This window comes from Engystomops pustulosus, chromosome 10 (assembly GCF_040894005.1).
Source record: "Engystomops pustulosus chromosome 10, aEngPut4.maternal, whole genome shotgun sequence".
Classification (NCBI taxonomy): domain Eukaryota; kingdom Metazoa; phylum Chordata; class Amphibia; order Anura; family Leptodactylidae; genus Engystomops; species Engystomops pustulosus.
The window spans coordinates 48865160-48884578 of record NC_092420.1 but is presented as its reverse complement, the minus strand read 5'-3'; the positions used below and the strand labels follow the sequence as shown (position 1 = coordinate 48884578).

The 19419-nt window shown below is 38.4% G+C and overlaps 1 long non-coding RNA gene across 1 annotated transcript; it reads right to left on the bottom strand.

The window, feature by feature from the left end:
• Positions 1 to 5713: 5713 nt before the first annotated feature.
• LOC140105194 (uncharacterized) lies at positions 5714 to 18852 on the bottom strand. The gene is made up of 3 exons (XR_011850514.1): positions 18706 to 18852; positions 9633 to 9737; positions 5714 to 5829 (listed from the first exon to the last, which is right to left on the bottom strand). It is a non-coding gene; the product is annotated as an uncharacterized lncRNA (long non-coding RNA).
• Positions 18853 to 19419: the final 567 nt, after the last annotated feature.

Here is a 19419-nt window from a genome sequence, read left to right as displayed (position 1 = left end):
ATTGATTTTAGAAGAGAACTGTAGTCAATTGTAGCATGCTTTTACATTAAAAAAAACTGGTTTAAGGGTTAGTAAAATAGTCTCAGCACTCACTACTCTAACTTTTTGGAAGGTGGCAAGGGCGACAAAAGACTCCATTCATGCAAAACCTTTTTATGAACATGGAATAGCAAAATATGCAAAGCAGTGCTTTGTGCCCTTTTCTCCACCAAAAAGTAATTTATGAAAGCCCCCACAGTAGCAAACACATTTTAAATTCTGGAATTTAAGGGGCCCACACATTTCATATAGCCCAGGACCCTTAATCTGGTTGTATGCACTAGAAATTCAATAGAGAAATGGGGGGAAGCATGGTGTGTTAGCAATGGGGTAATTTTTTAAACTCTATTTACTGAATATAATTAAATTTATCAGACACAAACACTATAGGGAACATAACAGTAAAGAACAAAACATTCCACGGTAACAAGGTATGACAAAATTAAGCTAAAGAATATAATGTAAAACCTCCCTGAAATTGATGTGGTTGAAGTTTAGATTAGCTTATGTGATTTGGCAACTAGCAATTCCATGCCAATGAACATTTTTTGCAGAATGAAAGTGGAGAGTATCCTTCGAAAAGAGGTCACTACTAATGAGAAATATCCTCACCTTCAAGGGATGTATTTTTGTTGTGGAGATGTCTCTCTCATGCATACATATTTGAGCTGCTGTACTGAAATAGATGAAAATGCTCTCCCTTCTACACTTTTCTGTGAGATGTGGATGATCTCTCTTCTTCACTTTGCTATGAGCTAGATGTGGATGATCTTGCTCCTATACTCCGCTGTGAGCTAGATGTGGATGAACTTCTCTTTACACTGAGCTGTGAGCTAGATGTCAATGATCTTCTTCTTACATTGTTCTATAAGCTCAATATCAATGATCTACCTCCAACACTTTGAGCTAAATGTGGTTGATCTTCTTCCATGGCAGTGTGTGCTAGATGTGGATGATCTGTCTTCTGTACTGTGCTGTGAGCTTTTTACACTTTACCGTAAGCTATATTTAGCTGATATTCTTCCTACACTGCGTTGTGAGACCTGAGTGAAGTTGCCCCCCCCCACCTTGTTCAACTGAAACAAAATTGGTGTCAAACATTTGTGCTACGTTTGTGCTGATTTGTGCAGCAGAAATTTTTGTTTGTGCTGGTATCATTTTGAAGATATTAATGAAAGTTTCCAGAGGTAATTAGAGGTCAAACAGCCTACCCCCCCCCCCCCACATTGCCCAAATCAAACAAACAATTATGCTACGTTTGTGCTGGTTTGTGCTGCTCAAATTTTTGTTTGTGTTGCTTTTGTTTTGAATATATGAACAAAAAATTAAAGGTCAAAAGTTCAACCAGCCCCCCCCCCACACAATAAGCAAATCAAACAAAACTGGCGTCAAATGTAAGTGCTACGTTTGTGTTTGTCTGTGCCGCTATCATTTTAAGGTATGTTCAGGTGTTTACATAGGTATAGGTGTTTAGGATGAACTGGTACAAAACAAACCTAGTGACACTTCCCTGGTTTGATCACCAGGGGGAGCTAGCAAACACATTGTACTTAGGAAGGAATGAACTCTGATGACCTCTGGAAAAAAAAGTATGAATATATCAAAAATGATAGCAGCACAACCAACATTTTTTGCTGCACAAACCAGCACAAACATAGCACTTTCATTTGACACCAGTTTTGTTTGATTTGGTTAATGTGGAGGGCTGGTTGAACTTTTGACCTTTAATTTTTTTGTTCATATATTCAAACCAAAAGCAGCACAAACAAAATTTTGAGCAGCACAAACGTAGCAGAATTGTTCGGCAACAGTTTTGTTAGATTTGGGCAATGTGGGGGGACTAGTTGGCCTCTGATGAGCTCTGGAAACTTTCAATAATATCTTAAAAACGATAGGGGCACAAATGAAAATTTATGCTGCACAAACCAGCACAAACGTAGCACAAACTTTTGACACCAATTTTGTTTGATTTGAACAAGGTGGGAGGACCAACTTCACTCAAGTCGCTGTGAGCTAGATTTTGATGATCTACCTCTTACACTGTGAGCTACAGTAGATGTGAATGCCCTTCATTTTAAAGTGTGAGCTGTGAGCTAGATATTGATAATGTTCCTCTTACACTTTTCTGTGACCTAGAAGTAATTGGATTTCTCCCTACACTGTCCTGTAGAATGTGGATGATCTTCCTCCTACACTCTGTTATGAGCTACATGTGAATGGTCTTTTTCTCATACTGAGCTGTGAGCTACACGTGACTGATCTTCCTATGCTATGCTGTAAGCTAGATATGCATGCGCTACCTCCTACACTGTGAACTAAATGTGGTTGGCACTGCGAGCTAGATGTGGCTGATCTTCTTCCTACACTTCCCTTATCATGTTCAAATGAAAACGAACAAGGAGTGCCAAGTATTCTTTTTGAGAAAACTTCTTCCTACTCTGGCTTGTGAGCTAGATATAGATGATCAACCTATTACACTTTGAGCTAGATGTGTATACCCTTCTTCTTATATTTCACTTGTGGTTGATCTTCTTCCTACATTGTGCTATGATGTAGGTGTGGATGATCTTCCTCTTTCAAGATACTGTGAGTGTCATGTCTTTTTACTGTACTTTTCTGTGAGCTAGATTTGGGTAATATTTCTCCTACACTCTAGAGCACTGGTGGCCAACCTATGACACGGGTGCCAAAGGCCGCACTCTGAGCCTATTCTGTGGGCACTCAGGCCATCACGAATCAGAATGAAGTTCACCACACAGGACTCCTAGAATCTTCCTACAATGATAGGTGAATTTGCCTTCTTTCTTTCAACTGGTGGTTGAAAGTTGGTGTCCTTGGGAGGCTGAAGGATTGAAAGTTGTCAATGAACAAGGAGAAATAAATTACTGCTTAAATTGCTGTGCTGGCAATTTGCAATAAATAAGTGGCTTTTGGTTGAAGTTTGGGCACTGAAGCTCTAAAAGGTTCACCATAACTGCCCTAGAGTGAACTTGAAGTGATTGGTTTACTCCCCACACTGGGCTGTGATATTGTTCATCCTCCATTTTTCTGTGAGCTATAATAGGTTGATTTTTTCCCTACACTGTGCTGTGAGTTAGATATGGCCGATCTACCACCTACACTGTGCTATGACTTAGATAAGGACTATCTACCTTCTAACCTGTGAGCTAGATGTGCATGGTCTTCCACCTGGGTTGTGATGTGAGCTAGAGGTGGATATCTGTGGACTGCTGAACATAACCATCTCGATAAATTGTGCTGTGTGCAGCAATAATCAGATACATCAGGCATATACTGTGCTATGAGTTGGCTTTACTCAAGAATGAAGATTCTAAAATTAGTTTTTTTTTATATTGTACATACCATTTTTATATACTCTACACTTTTTATAAACAATGGTATCTTCCTATTCGCTTTATCCAAAACAATAAAACAAAAGAAAAAAATATAAGGCAAAGAAAATGAAATCCATAAAATAAGCCATTGAGAACAAAAAGAAATCAGAAGTGCAGAAAGTTTAGTTTCCATATAATATATCTATCTCCAGAACCTGACTCATTCGGCTGCAGCTTGTTATATTACAAAATGATTTAAAAGGCTGGCCCGGCATTACATAGATTATTTAATGAGCAGAGCAGTTGTTTATGCTCACCCTGGGGTACTTTGTAGGCAGTTTGTAATCTACAGTACTATTGCCATACACTGCAATAAAGATATTGATTGCACAGCTAAGGGTAGATTTATTGTATAAAAGTAAAAAAGCATGAATTCCTGAAATGTTTAAGCGAGTTCTGAAGCACTTGAAAAATGTGTTTTACCTCACTTGCTTGTTTATAACTTTAGAGTTTGGCTCTGCTTCATAAACTATTCAAGGGGATATGTGGATTTATAACAATTAGATAACACTATGTTGATTTGTTTTGTGCAACAAGAGATGTCTTACAAATCAAAGCTAAAATTAAATTGTGTGAAGCTCCTTGAAGCCTGCAAATCTTCAATAAGTGGAGATGCTGTCCATGTCTTATTACTGGCCAAATCAGTAGGAAGCCTATTTTCACTGCATTCGAAAATAGTGCTATACAATACAGGTTTTACAAAGGAATATCCTTTCTTGAATGTCCTCCTTCATTAAAACTACTGAAAAATGTTAATTTCTTCGAATCTGCATTTTCACTGCAGAATCCCGGTTTATGCTGCAAATTTAAAGGGCAGCTGTCAGCAGAAAGTGAGCTAATACACCACTACCAGTTTGTTGATGGACATTGTCTTACCTTAAACATCATGTTTTTTTTTTCAAGGCCCAGTATGGTGGCATCATCCAGAGAATCAATTTTGAAGCAAAATGTTCCCCTTGCAGTAGAATGTTTGTTTCACTGTACAGGCGGTCCCCTACTTAAGGACACCCGACTTACAGACAACCCATAGTTACAGACAGACCCCTCTGACCTCTGGTGAAGCTCTCTGGATGCTTTACTATAGTCCCAGACTGCAATGATCAGCTGTTCCTTGGTCCCATTACAGCAAAAAGTGTTTGAACTCCAATTGTCAGTGGGGGCCAAATTTTTTTGTCTGGATCTACAATTAAAAAATATACAGTTTTGACTAACATACAAATTCAACTTAAGAACAAACCTCCGGACCCTATCTTGTACGTAACTCGGGGACTGCCTGTAATTGATGGCTTTGCATCCAGGGACATCACTTACCAACTCTTCTGAAGTCTTATGCATGATGTCATGATGGGGAGATCTTGACTTTAGTGCTACCCACTCTTCCTTCCTGACTATACAACCAACTTACATCCCACTTCAAAATTTTCTAGGTAATGCTACCGCACTGGGCCATGAAAGGAACATGATGTGGAAGGTGTCAAACAAATTGGTAGTAGTTTAATAGCGATTTCGCTGCAGCAGCAGACTGGGGTTCAACCCTTGCCGGCTTCAATAAACTAATTTTGTGTTTCACAAAATGTAGATGGGTTTTTGTATAAATCCCTTCCTTTCTGCTGCTATTGTAAATCGCTTAAGGCTAACTGAAGATGATTCTGCTGCAGCTAACTCATAGAAAACCGGTCCTGTCTGTCCTAGGCCTATCAATAAGAATATTCTTGATTTTACAGAAATAGCAGGCTGGGCCGTATGTGCTGGGGGTCACGGAACCGTTTTGTCTGATCAGAAGCCTTGCCCAGTCAGCTGTCACAAGAACCAGAGACTGCAGTAACACTGGAATTCTGCAATCACACAAGGTAAGTGCATTTTCTTTCATTGGCTACATGTGCCCTGGTCCCCAGGGTGTTTTCCAGTATTGCTGAGACATTTCATGCATTAAAACAGATGTTTTTGGAGTCTATTTTTAAAAATTATCGCATGCCAATTAAAATGGTGACATTTGAAGATAATAATAATAATATAAAGCCTTTTTAGCCTCTTTACAAGTATTCATTGTCTTTAGACACCAGGCAGCACTGGTACAAATTCTACAGCAACATGCCAGCAACATGCATTAATGGAAAACTTTTTGAGCTTGGTGTGTCAAAATAAGTAAAAAATAAAAGCATAACTCAGGTGGTGTGTCACTTCTGGCAAATTCCATAATTCGTAGATCTAATAACTGTATTTATTAATACAGAAAATACAAATCATTTATATTATTTATATAAATAATCACATGTCTGATATGGCTCTCCCATCTCAACAGTAGTCACCAAAATGGACCTTGGTCCAGATGCCTGCCATCCACAGGGCAACTGCCGGAAACAGTTCTAGTGTTCCCAATTGTCTAGGTGCAAGTCTGAAATAAGGAGGAAGGCATTTGCAAGGATTACATATGACATAAAAAGGGTGAATCAAAACCAGCGTGATATAGGAAAAAATTCACTATAATAAAATTCTGTATTCTTCATGATGACAAGGATGAAATAGAAATGATGAAGTATTTTTAAATTTTTGGATGCATTTAAGGTGGTAAAATCCCATGGAAATCCTATTTCCAAGAACTACAAAAATCTCTAGAACAGAAGGCCTCAAGTCCACTGCGGTGGGGAACAGTCATTGCTAAAAATATATATGTATATATGCCGAATCTGTGTGCGCTATATAAATAATGGAATTATTGTTGTTATTATTATTATTATTATTAAGTTAAATCAAATCACAAAGTGCACTAGGGAATATTTATCCCACCAGGAGCTGGTCACTATAGAGACAGCAGAGAGCTTCATAAAGGTTCTATGTGCCTTCTTACAGCAAAGTAACTGTCAGGCTCCAGGGGTAGTGGACCCACTGGACCACCGTGTACAGTGACGTAAGGCAACACCTGGGACCGGATTCTAAGTGGTACTTGGTTTTCACCAAAGCTCGCCGCAAAGTGGGTTGGACTTGCTGTGGCGTGGTACCACCAGGTCGTTCCACATGTGCGGCTTTGTCCGTGGTGGCAGTCAAGGTGAGGTACACAGACGTTGAGCAGAATCATAGTCGGGGACAGGCAGGATATCAGGATGTGGAGCAAGGGATCAGGGTCAGGGACATAGCAATAGGTCAAGGCAGGCAGCAGAGAGGCACAATGTTGCTGTTCCAGAGTAATTATATTATTACTTTTTCATACACTTCACAACATCCTAAAGAGAATTTGATCTATGCTTTGGATTTTCTTAAATAGCTTTTTCTGTTACTCAGATTGAACTCTTTTTCATTGGGGGGACTTGACTTACAAAAGGTTGAGAATCATGCAGTAGACTATGAGTGATGTTTACACTAGACTGTGAAATGTTGACTGCTGTCAACATTTAAACTCAATTGCAGTCTGACCATGGATAAGATTCACACCAGATTGTGGATTGACCAAGGACAAGGTATACACTAGCATGTGGACTGACAATGGGCAATATTTACACAATACTTTGGATGCCCCATGGGCTTGATTTGGCTTTTCAAAATCCACATCTCTATTTTATTAAAGTTTCCATCAGTGTACAGGAAAACCCCCAGAACTTGAAAGCATTAATGCAGCAGTATTTTAATACATGTGTATTGAAGCATCAATATGTTGCAGCATTTGTAGTCAAAACCAGGAATTGATTCAACAGGAAGGAGCCATTTTAAATCCACAGCTACAGAAAAAAATCATATCTAAATATCAGTTGGTTGTAATGTTCATGGTTCATGGGCAAATTTATATACCATTCTCATGGACAATGGTATTTTTTATGTAATAAAAAGCATTTTTCATCGTACCTCTGGGGCATTCATTATACCTATAACTATACTACATAAATGTAATAGTTAAGGTGAATTCTAATGTAGAACAGATGTTCACCTGTTTTTTGTATTGACCGGATAAACTTCATTATTCTTTTACATATTTTACATGACATCCCCTACTTTGTTTGATAAATTCATTACATTTTATCTAGTCTTGATGCTTTTAATTATCAAAAAGAGAGGGAGAATTTGCCATTGTCCTAGTGGTACTAAATAGATGTTGAGTCAAAGGATCACCCCTTCCCATAAATGTGGAATTCAATGAGCCATAATTAACTGCTCCAGGGAAAAGTAATTGAAACCTATAAATCAGTCTTGTCTGCATACTCAATAGATCTCATTAAATCACCATTACAGATAATTAACAGTCTCGACAAATGGTCAAGTAAAAATGCAAAATCTTCTGCATTACTTTTTCTTTTTGGTGCAGTTGTATGAGCCAAAGCCAGTAATGGATTTAAAGGATAGTTGGAAAGGAAGTGCTCATCTATTAAAAATATTAGAATACCTTTCATAGGATATAGCCTCTTAATCCAAGGGTTCAAGCCAATAAAAACAGTGCAAGTTAACAAAAAAAAGTTATTGTGCATACAGTCTTGAGTAAAAGGAATTGCTGGTAGTGAATTCTATTGGGAAATAATAAAGAAAACATCTGGTCCTTAGAAGCTTTTAAAATCAGCACAGCCTCAGATGAAAAATCTTTCATGATTTATTTAACAAAAATTAAGCCAAAATTGAAAGGTAGTGTCTGAAAAATTAAGTACACTGCATGAATCAATCATCTGCTGTAAGGAAATTTTTAGGCAAATGTTCTTTACCATTCTTACTTCAGTACATTGTGGGGATTTGTGGGATCTTAGGAAAAGGATTTCAGTTGGACTGAGCGCCAGACGTAGAATTTTCACAGTCTGACCTTGAAATGAACCTACCAGTAGTACTTCCATTGCTGGTAAAGTTGTGAACTGTCTTTAATGTTTTCCATTTGTTGATAATTTCTCTCACTGTAGAATTGCATTATAACCCTTCCTATTTGTATAGCAGCAAAAAGCACTTCTCTTATATCATTGCTGAAGTTGTTCCTCTTTGGTATTGTATTAGTACACATCTAAATTCTCCAGCAAACTGTCAACACTGCTGCTTTTATCTAAGTGGTCACACTTGCTGATGATCAATTACTCATGGCTATTCGTTCAGCAGCACCTAGCTGCCATTAATCGTCTTAATTACATTAAGCTTTACTGGCCTAGTTTTTGGTGAATAATTTGTATTTGAAGTTGTGTTCATCGAATTTTAAAACAGTCTAATAACAAGATTTGCTTATTATTTCCTAATTAAACCACAGAAACCTTTCTTCATGACTCGAAATACTGATGTTCTGTATATGTGAGATTTTATTTGTTTGCTTAAAACCTGTGATATAGCCTGCTTATAATGTTTAACTTAATCCGTGTCTCCCTGTACAGAACGGTGGACTGCTTGACTAATATTTGCCTAGTATTTGCTGAATACTGGTTTTAACCCTCACACATTGTTGCTGTTTATACAATTCAGTGATACTAAGCAGAAAAATCCAAACTAAGACTAAGATTAAGAACCTGCTAGTATGACCTGCATAGTTGTGTTTCTCCGAAAGTAACACTGGGTCTTTAAAGGGAACCTGTCACCAGGAGACCCATTTTTAGCACTTCCCCAGTCCACACAGAACATAGTACATACACTGACAAAGTGTTTTTGTATAAAAAATTGGTTTTACAGAAAAAAAGATATGTTATATTGTACCTTTCATTAGCATTTGCTGTGTAACTAGGCAGTTGCCAATTGGGAGGGGCTGTAAAGGAGCAGGTCCCCCCCCACCCTTGGGAAACATGTGACCTTTTCAAAAATATGAATAACTCCCCACACTCGGGATTGGCTGTAGAGGAGCCGGGGGCATCTTTAAGCTCAGTGATGGGTGTTTACATATATTTGAAAAGGTCACATGAAGAAGCTGTTCCACAAGGGTGGGGGGGGGGGAAACTGCTATTTCCAGCTCCTCCCAAAAGGCAACTGCCTAGTCACACAGCACATGCTAATGAAAGGTACAATATAACATATCTTTTTTTCTGTAAAACCAATTTTTTATACAAAAACACTTTGGCCGTGTATGTACTATGCTCTGTGGGGACTGGGGGAGTGCTAAAAATGGGTCTCCTGGTGACAGGTTCCCTTTAATTATTTTTTGCTCCAAAAATAAGTTAGGGCATATTACAAGTGATATCCAATTTTCTTCATGAACAAACATACACATTTATTCTTGAGAAAAAAATCTGAATTTCTCATGTTTAGCAAGCATACCTTTTAAAGTCATCATCTCATGTCAAAGCATCTTGCCTTTAGCCATTGCTTCTGTCAGTTCCCTATTTCCTGCAACTCCTTCCTTCTCCGTGCTGCCTTCAGCTTCTATAACGACAATTATGGTATAATTTTAAAGAGAAGAATTTCCCCTTACAGATCACATAATGACTGTGATTCTAAGTACCACAGACACAGAGATAATTTACAATCAGGAGTGGAAGCTGAATATAAAAATCACACTCCTGACTGTAACAATAGATATCTCTGACTCTTTGGCACCTAGAAACACAATCCTGGTGCAATATATGTATAATTTTACAGCAAATATTTTTGAGGTGTGCACACTGTAAAAAGGTCTTTTTGCTTAGAAGAAGAGCAGTAGTAGTGACAGCATAGTATGATATAATAGTCATTGGGTGATTTGTTAATCATATATTGTTAATTCATTAATGACTGTTCATCCTTTTGTAAAATATAGAGATGTATCATTGGTTGCCTAATGAATGTTGATTTTAGTCTGCCTGTGTATACTTTTATGGGGAAAATTTCTTTTTTGCACAGAATTTTACATGATAACTGTAAATGAGCGCAGTTCATGTTTTTTTCCAAAAAGGAAATGTTTTATAATAACCAACAATAAATGGAGGTGAAAAACATTAAGCTCATTTCCATTTCTATTATATTAGTATTCAGATTCTATGCATTTGTGAATGAAACTTCTATGATTTCAGATTAGTTATAATTAGTCTGCCAGCAGTAAAGGATATAGATCTATTTTTACCACAGGATTTCTCCTCTTTATTTCTTTTAAATATCTTTTTGTGAACTAGAATAACTGAAAAGATTTTAAAGAGAATCGAGAAGGACCTTTTGAGGAGACTTGCTGCTGACCTTTTTATACAATACCAGGCTTACTCCAGGAAGAAAAAAACTTTAAACTGAAATATAAAAAATATCTCTAAAGGAAAAAAAGTCTAATGTAATTTCTCAAGTATATGTGCAGAACAGTCTTCTATTGTCAACATTTTTGGCGACATTTGATGTTCCTTTGCTCTGCCTAACAACCCATTGATCGAATAAGATCTATCCACGAAAATAGCTGTATTTACTCCTGATCAACTTCATCTTTGTCAACTTTCATCACTGCACTACCTCAATTAATAATTGCATATCCAATGTAACATACAGGCAGACCTGGAGGTTCATTGCAAAAATGGTGATAAAGCAAAACAAAACAAATAAAAAAACTAAACTAAATCTGGACAGTAATCACAACATGACACCATTAAAGTATTAACATTTTAGCAGTGTACTACAAGCTGCAGAACAAAACTGACTTTAAAGAAGAATAGAATAGCAGGAGTATTTCAAGGCCAAAAAAAATGGAGTCTGAGGGGGGGAGTTAATCTGCTGGGATGATGGGCTTGTGTGGAGAGCAGTGGATCTACCAGTGATTGTATCTGCTGTAAACATTGTTTACACACTGAAAAATATGGAGAAGGTGAAGTAGAGCTAGAGATTATTGTTGAGCAGACCAGAACTGCAAAGTTTGGGTCCCCTGAACTGGGTCCCACTGAACTTCTAATAAAGGTTATAGTTCAGCTCTACCCCCTGCCCCACCACCACCACCCAACCCCGCTGGTAATGCCCATGATCAGTGCTGGCAAAGGCAATTAAATAAATGGAGTGCAAGGTTCAACACCCACATGCAATTTTAGAGAGAATTGGTGCTGCCACCACATTTGATTAGGGTTGTACTCCATTTATTTACTTGCCTCTGGTGATTTTGGCATTTAAAGAGTCTACACCCATGATCATAGGTGTTTCTTTTTGGGATTTGGATCCAGGTTCAGATTATTAAAATCTGAATTTATTTTGTTTGAAAATATGTTTATTGGGTAGAAACAAGAGATTTCACATTCCATCATTCCATGTGGTCATGTATGATATGATCATGTATTGTTTTCTTCAACCTGGTTTCAGTCTGCGGTTAATAGCTTACATAATTAGAATGACAAAAGAGAGACAACGTGCATCCCATAAGAACTGTCTCTTGGCCTGAGCAGTGACCGTTTGAGTTTTCAAGCGTACCTCAAAAAACCTAATAGAACATAAAGAGAGGGAGAAAGGGAGGTATAGAGGTGAGGAGGCCCAGATATGCAACACCACGCAAATATCATCTACGTCAATAACATAATATTTACACTACCATTTACACTAGAACATTTACAAATATCATATGTTGTTTTCAGTTACAGTCCTTCGATCTATCCAAAGTCCCTTTGATATTCTCTAAGTGATCTCATTCTGTATGGTGTAGTCTTATCATGAGGAGTCTTATCTCAGTGTCATTAAGGTTTATAACTATTTTTTCCACTTACAAAAAAAAGATTTTGCATGTTTATTGTGTATTCTTTCAGCCTCTAATTTTTTACTTACAGATAGAATTTTATCTGCACTAGTACTTCTGCCCATTGAGGTACAGCAGGCTCCAACCAGTGGTTCAGAAGGCTATGTTTTGCTACTAATAATGTGTATGATGATGGGCACTATTGGGTTGATTTCCTTAGTGTCTCCCTCCTTTGGCACCTTAAAATGGAACAGCATGGTTAAGGCCTTTAGCGGGAGAATTACTTGATATAAATCTGCTATAATCTGCCTTATCTCCACATGGAATTGTTGGATTAGAGGACACGTCCAGATGGAATGGTGTAGGTCGACCTTTGGTTCTTTACACTTTGGGCACCTAGTTATCCTGTGCGGCCTGGAATGTTGAATGCATATATGGCTACGTGTATCAATTTGAAAAGTGATTCTCTCCACTGTTCACTTAGGATATATCTATGTACCGCTGCCCATACATGTAATATACATAGTGATAATTTGTTGGCTCTAAAATGCTTTTCCCCATATGGGAACCTCAGCAGTTCTTGGGGGTTGCTACCTTTGTTCCTAAGTAGTAGGTATAGCAACAAAATTGATCTTGTTCTCATAGGGCTTCCTATCAACCTGCCAAAAGTGTTGTTTGATATTTCACTGCCAGGTTACTGAGTCTGGAGGAGCAGAAAGCCGTAAGGTAAGCATAGGAGAACTCCTGCCTGTCAAGGAGACCATACTCCATGACTATATTGGGCAATGGTTTCAACTTTACCTCTGTGAGGTGAAATGTTGTAGTTGTGTTATGCCCCTGTCCCATCAAGGCGTGAAAAGCTTGTCCTGCTTGGAATTCTGGCTTGTCCTAGAGGGTAATGTGCTTCATTAGCTGATAGTAGCAGGGATTTTTCTGTGTTAGGCAGAAGCTTAGTGTATTGTATATGCAGTGCTACCACTAGACTGCATGGATATATCAGTGCATGCTCTAGTTGGGTATTAGAATGGTGGTTTGTGTTGTGGATCCAATCTTTTAAATGTTACATAAGGCATGCTAAATGATACATTTTGTTGTTAGGGTCGTTCAGGTCTCCTTGATGCTTGGGGTACATTAGTTGAGCCACGGATATCCTGGGGGGGGGGCTGGAAAAGCCTTCTCTAACTCCACGATATCTTTTGTTTAATAATAGCGGCAGCGTATGTAGTGGGTATAGGAGTCTCGAAAGCTGATCATCTTCAGAAGATGTACTCTTCTGGAGATGTTGAGCGGCAACCTTGCGAGATCAGTTTTTATATTTTGAAAGAGGGGCGATTAAATTAAAGTGTATAGAGTACTTGGTTTGTTACCTATGTGTATTCCCAACTATTCTATTCTTGAAATATGTATGTCAGTTGCCTTTATTCCCACCTGTTCTGTGAGTTATAGTGTAGTCTAGGGATTGGAGCCCGCACTTTGATTGGTTTACTTTCGAAGCCTGACATTTCACCAAACTGTTACATCCATTCTAGTATACATGGATTGTTCTTGTGGGGAGATACAAATAAGAGTATATCGCCTACAACACTGTGGTGACTTTGTTGTCACCCACTTCTATTCCCTTATTTATTTTTTGTCGATGTCAAAGCCCTCGCCAAAGGTTTTATAGCCACTTTACACAGAAGAGTAGGTAAGAGTTGACGTGTGCCCCTATGGAGAGGTAGCATGGCTGATAGGTAGCCTGGTGTATATATTGCTGCTTTTTGGGTTAGAATATAGGGCCGAAAGAAACTTTCTGAAACTGCCACATATACCAAACTTATCTAACACTTGGTCCAGCCAACACCAGCGGACATTATCGAAAGCCTTTTCAGCATCTAACGACAATAGGGGTCTTTTTCCTATCGTCGATGGGCTGAGCTGGGATGCATCCAAAACTGCTAGCACTCGTCTTATATCAGCTACTGCTGCCCTTCACTTGATAAAGCCTACCTGTGATTTTTCAATTAGATCTGGCATAATTGTTGACAGTCGATCCATCATTATTTTCTATACTATTTTCAGATCTTGATTTATCAGAGATATAAGGCAACATGAAGAAGGCAGTAAGATGTCTAGGCCCTGTTTGGGTATTACTTTAATACAGGCAATATTTGCTGCTCCTGGTAGAGGCTCCCCCTGAAGATGCTTATTAAAATAGCGGGCCAGTGGTGCCGCAATCTGATCCCTGATGCATTTATAAAATTCTGCTTGAAAGCCATCAGGGCCCAGGATATTTTACCATATCCCAACTTTTTAATCTCCTCTGCTGTTATCTCTGCATTTAGTCCACTCAGTTTTTCCTTTGATACTATAGGCAGGTTTATTGAGGACAAATAGCTATCTGCCACGTTAGTGTCATAGGGCTCCCCGTCTGCGGAAAGAGAAGAATGGGATTTTTGAAATACCTCTAAGACTTTCCTTGGATCTCTCTCCTCCTTCATCCTTTATTTTGGTGAGGTGTTGTATCGGTTTCTGCCCCTTGGCCACGTTAGCTAATATGCCATCCGATTTGTTGCCAAAGCGAAATAGGTTAGCCTCAAAATGGGTGTTTCGGCATGCTTCCTGCGTTTGCAACAGATTTTCGTGTTTAAGTGGCATGGAACCATGGATCATTTTCGAGGTGACTGGAGGCCTTTTTACATTCCATGATACTACGTTCATGACTTTTCTCTTATATCAGGTTTGGGTAGCGGTCCACCGATCCGGTCATACCAGTGGTTAGTGTTGAAATCTGGGCTACGGGTAAGGGCCAAGATCACAGAGCAAATCAACAATGCTAATAAAGAAAACATATAATCAAACATACAACACTTTCCAGTAGCAATCCTCATAAAGGACGCGGGTTAGACTTAAACTTTCTTAGTGACTTCCCATTTTCCGATATGTGAGAAGGTCAGCATACCCATCTTTGTATCCTTTCCATGGTGAATTTTGCCATTACTTGGTCAGTGAAGGTCTGCGTTTGCCCATCAGGGTGCGTGACTTTGAGCACTGCAGGGTTTAGTAATTGAAACTTACACTTGCGTTTGTATATCTCTGTGCACAGAGAGCTAAGTGCTCTCTGCTTTCTCGTTTCTGCTCTCTCTGCTTTCTCGTAGTCAGAGAACAGAAGATTATTCTAGTTATCTTCAGACCATCCTGCCTCCTTCTATAGGCTCGTAGTATTGCCTCTTTTTCTGAATAGTCCAGGTATTTTGCTATGGTTTGTTGTGGTCGTTCCTCTCTGCCCTGGGTGCTGGTAGAGGGGGAGCAGTGTGTATGCGGTGGCTCAATTCAGTGTGCTCGTTTAACTTTAAAAAAAAACAGGTAAGCCCAACAATTTTGGCAGGATGTCAGAAAATATTGATGCTAATTGAAGCACAGGTATCGATTGAGGCAAGCCGACTATGTGTAGGTTACTACGTGTCGTTCTGTTCTCCAAGTCATCCATTTTTTCCAGGAGGCAAGCATTCTTAGAGACTGAGAAATCTGATTAATCTAGTCTTGAGCCATGGGTATCAACAGTTGTCTGCAATGCCTGTAAGGTTTCTGCGCTGAGTCTTTGCAGTGTGGGGAAGTGTGCTGGGCTGGCCTGAGATGTTTTATGGCTGCCCTCTGGTGGTGAGTTGTAATAAGGGAATGATAGGAGGGTGTCCTGGGGATGACGTTGTTATTTGCTGTCCTCCACCTGTGTCACCACATTTCCTCTCACACTCACATGAGTCATACTGTTTCCTTCTGCTGCTGTGTCTCTGCTGGCATTGGCAGTGTTAGCTGCTGCTCTGCGGCAGGGCTCGCCACAACGTGGTCCCTTCGCTCCTACTCCACATGGAGTCCATGGTCCTGCTCCGCTCCTCTCCTATATTGTGACCAGAACAGCCACTAAATCTCTGCCATTATGATAGGCGGCTTGCCCATGATTTTGTCCGCTTAGAACAATTGTGAAGGCCGTGGGTTGCGGGGCTCCGCATTCATGCCTCATCACATATCGGGGCCGGAACCGGAAGTCTGAATTGTGAAGTGTCGATTCATCCCTTGTATTCACCCTTGGCAGTAGACGACTAAAAGTCTTCTTTACTGGCCTTGCTGGAGATGCTGGTGTTCATCATCTTTATTGATCATATTTTCCTAACTTAATGCAAGGTGGAAAGCACACTACTATGTAAAAAAAAGGCTTGTGGAAGATTCAATATTTGTAAAATTAAAGCCTTAGATTTTCATAGACAACAGAAAAGAAATGATACCCTCTGTACTTTAACCCCTATTTTGGCCTTTAGGAAGCGGCCCCATTTTTCAAATCTGCCCTGTGTCACTATAAGTGGTTATAGCTTTGGAACGCTGTGAGATATCTAGAAGATTTTGATTTCTCGTGAAACATTGTACTTCAAATTAGTTTAAACATTTGGATGATATTTTTTGTATTTAGTTATGAAAAAAAACAAAATTTGGAAAAAAATTTAAAAAATTCTTTATTTTCAAAGTTCTAAATTCTCTACTTTTGAAGCAGACAGTTAAAGCACCCAAATAAATTCATAACTTACATTTCCTAAATGTCTGCTTTATGTTGGCATGGTTTTTTAAGATTCCACATATTTTACTAGAATGCTAAAAGGCTCAGAATTTAGGTACCCTTTTTCACATTTTTTGTAAAATCACCAAAACTCATATTTAGATGGACCTGCTCAACTTCTAATTGACTGTGAGAGGCCTAAATAATAGCTAGACTCGTAAATTACCCCATTATGGAAACTACACCCATCAACGTATGAAAAAACACTTTTAAGAGGTTTGTTAACCCTTTAGGTGTTTTATAGGGGTTAAAACAAAATGGAAACAAATTGAAAATTTTTTCACAATACATTCATTTTGGGTGGAAAATTAAACATTTGCAATTGATTAAATGAAAAAAGGCTCCAGAAAGTTCGATACCCAATTTCTCCAGAGTACACGGATACCCCATATGTGCTGGTAACCTGCTGTATGGGCACACGCCTGGGCATAGAATGAAAGGAGGCGCAATCCAGACCAAATTTGCATTGTCAAATTGTACAGGCTATAATTTTTTTAAATTTTTTTTTTATGTGGACCTATAGGGGCTTATTTCTTTTGCCACATGAGATGCACTTTTCTGGTATGTAATTTTGGGGTATCTGTAGCTAATTGGTGAGATTTTATTAACTCTTTATTGGTGGAGGAAATGAAAATCATCAATTTTTAGGAAGATTTTTTTTGTGTTTTTTTTGGTTGTTAACCATACCATAAAAATAGTATATTATTTTTATTCTATGGGACACCACGATTACGGAAAGACCTCATTTATAAACATTTTTTATTTTTATTTTTTTCTCATTTTTACTGAATAAAAAGTAATTTATTTTTAGCCTCACAAATCTGGTTAAGGGCTTATTTTTTGCGAGAAGGATTGTTCTTTTTAGTGTCTTATTTTAGAGTGCATAACATTTTTTCATCACTTTTCAGAGCATTTTTATAGGGTAATTATTAAAAATTATCTTTTTTTTTTTTTTTATAGGGTTCACTTTGTGGATCTAATAACAATTATGTTTTATTATACAAATCGTTACGGATGCAGCAATACTAAATATTTGGGGATTTTGTGTATTTTATTCAATTTGCTGAATAAAAACTAATTTGGAGAAAATCTTGTTCATTTTAGCATCACCATCTTTTCATATGCATAACTTTTTTATTTTTCGGCTGACAAATCTTGTTAGGGGCTTCTTTTTTGCGTGAAGAGTTGTTTTTTTAGTGGGCTTATTTTAGAGTGTGGAACTTTTTTATCACTTTTTAGAAAATTTTTTTTAAAGGTATTAATTAAAAATGATCTTTTTTTCAAAATGTTTTTTTCTCCGGCGTTTACTGTGCGGTTCCAGAAATGATTCTGTTTTGTTATACAGAATACCAAATATGTGGGTTTTTTTGTGCTTTTTGTTATACTTTATTAAGTGTTTTTATGGGAAAGGGACATTTTAGGGGCTTATATTTTTATGTATTTATTTTTTATTTATTCTAATATGTTTTTACATTTTTTTACTTTTCCATACTTTAACTTGAACCAGCAGCACTGCGGAGAGGAGCACCTCTCCATAGGAAGATACAGCGCACGGCGCCGTATCACGGGAAAAGTTAGGACATGTCCTATCTTTTCCCGGTCTACGGAGCGGTATGGTGTCGCACCGTACCGCTCCCGTACAGGGCCGTGAGCCCATAGAAGTGTATGGAGGACGCATATCGGCCGTACATACGTCCCCCATACATGTGTGTGAATGTAGCCTAAGATAGAAGAGATGCAATCAGCTAGAAGTGTTTTTCTCCCGTTTGGACCAGTTAGAATCAAAGGTTTTACTGTACCCTTTCTTGCAAGCTATCATCTGCTCCATATGGTAATTGAATCTTTTTTTTTTCTTTCAATTTCAACAATAGTAGGGAAGGTTTCAATTTTCCAATTAGAAGTGATGGCATTTCTTGGTAGTGTTAAGACATGCAAAATTATGGTTATGTCTTGATTTGTTAATTGTTCCAGAGTGTAGGGCAACTTCTGTGCCCCAGGGGACCTGGCTTTTGCTTATATTTTTAAGAAGGTTTTCGTATATACTTGAGTATAAGACGAGTTTTTCAACACAAATAATGTGCTAAAAAACCTCACCTCCGATTAAAACAAGTAAAAAAAAAAAACTTAATGCCCACCATCTGGCACCCGGGTCCTTGGCGCCGCTCCTGATACTCGGTGCGGCTCCCTGCGGCTCCTCTTCTCTATTTCTTCTCTTTCTTCTCTAGCTGGCAGACTCGCGACCATGCGATCTGCCGGCTGCGCACACTACGATGCGGCTATGTCGCTGCTGTGAAGATTTAATGAAAATATCTCAAAATCAAGGGTCAAAGAAAACAAATATTCAGAAACCAGGAGGAGCAAGAGAAGCAGAATATAGATAGAAGAGTATAACAGAGCTGGGTAGACTAATTGAGCAGCAAGGGAAAATGGCTACACACAGATTTAAATCAAAGTTCACAGGTGAAGGAGAGGCAGAACCATGCATGCAAGGCTTAACCCTTACTGGTCGAGAGCAGAGGTTGCAGCTTTCAAGCTGTGCAGTTCAGATTGCTAACTGAAAAGCACCAAATAGAATTCAGCAACTTCTCCACTAAACAGCAGAAGACCTCAATATATCTGTAACAACTATAATGTTTTTCACTCATTTTACGTCCATACTTGTGAACTCCAGTTTGCTATATATGATAATCCAAAATACATAGCATACCCTGTATATAAAATGAGTTTTTATTGTAGTATACTCTCATTTATGTGTATAGAAATGTGCATATAATAAGCCATGTAGGGTTTTACCACCACAGTGTCTTATGGTCATCTGTTATTCCTTCATGAGGGTGATGCCACATGGC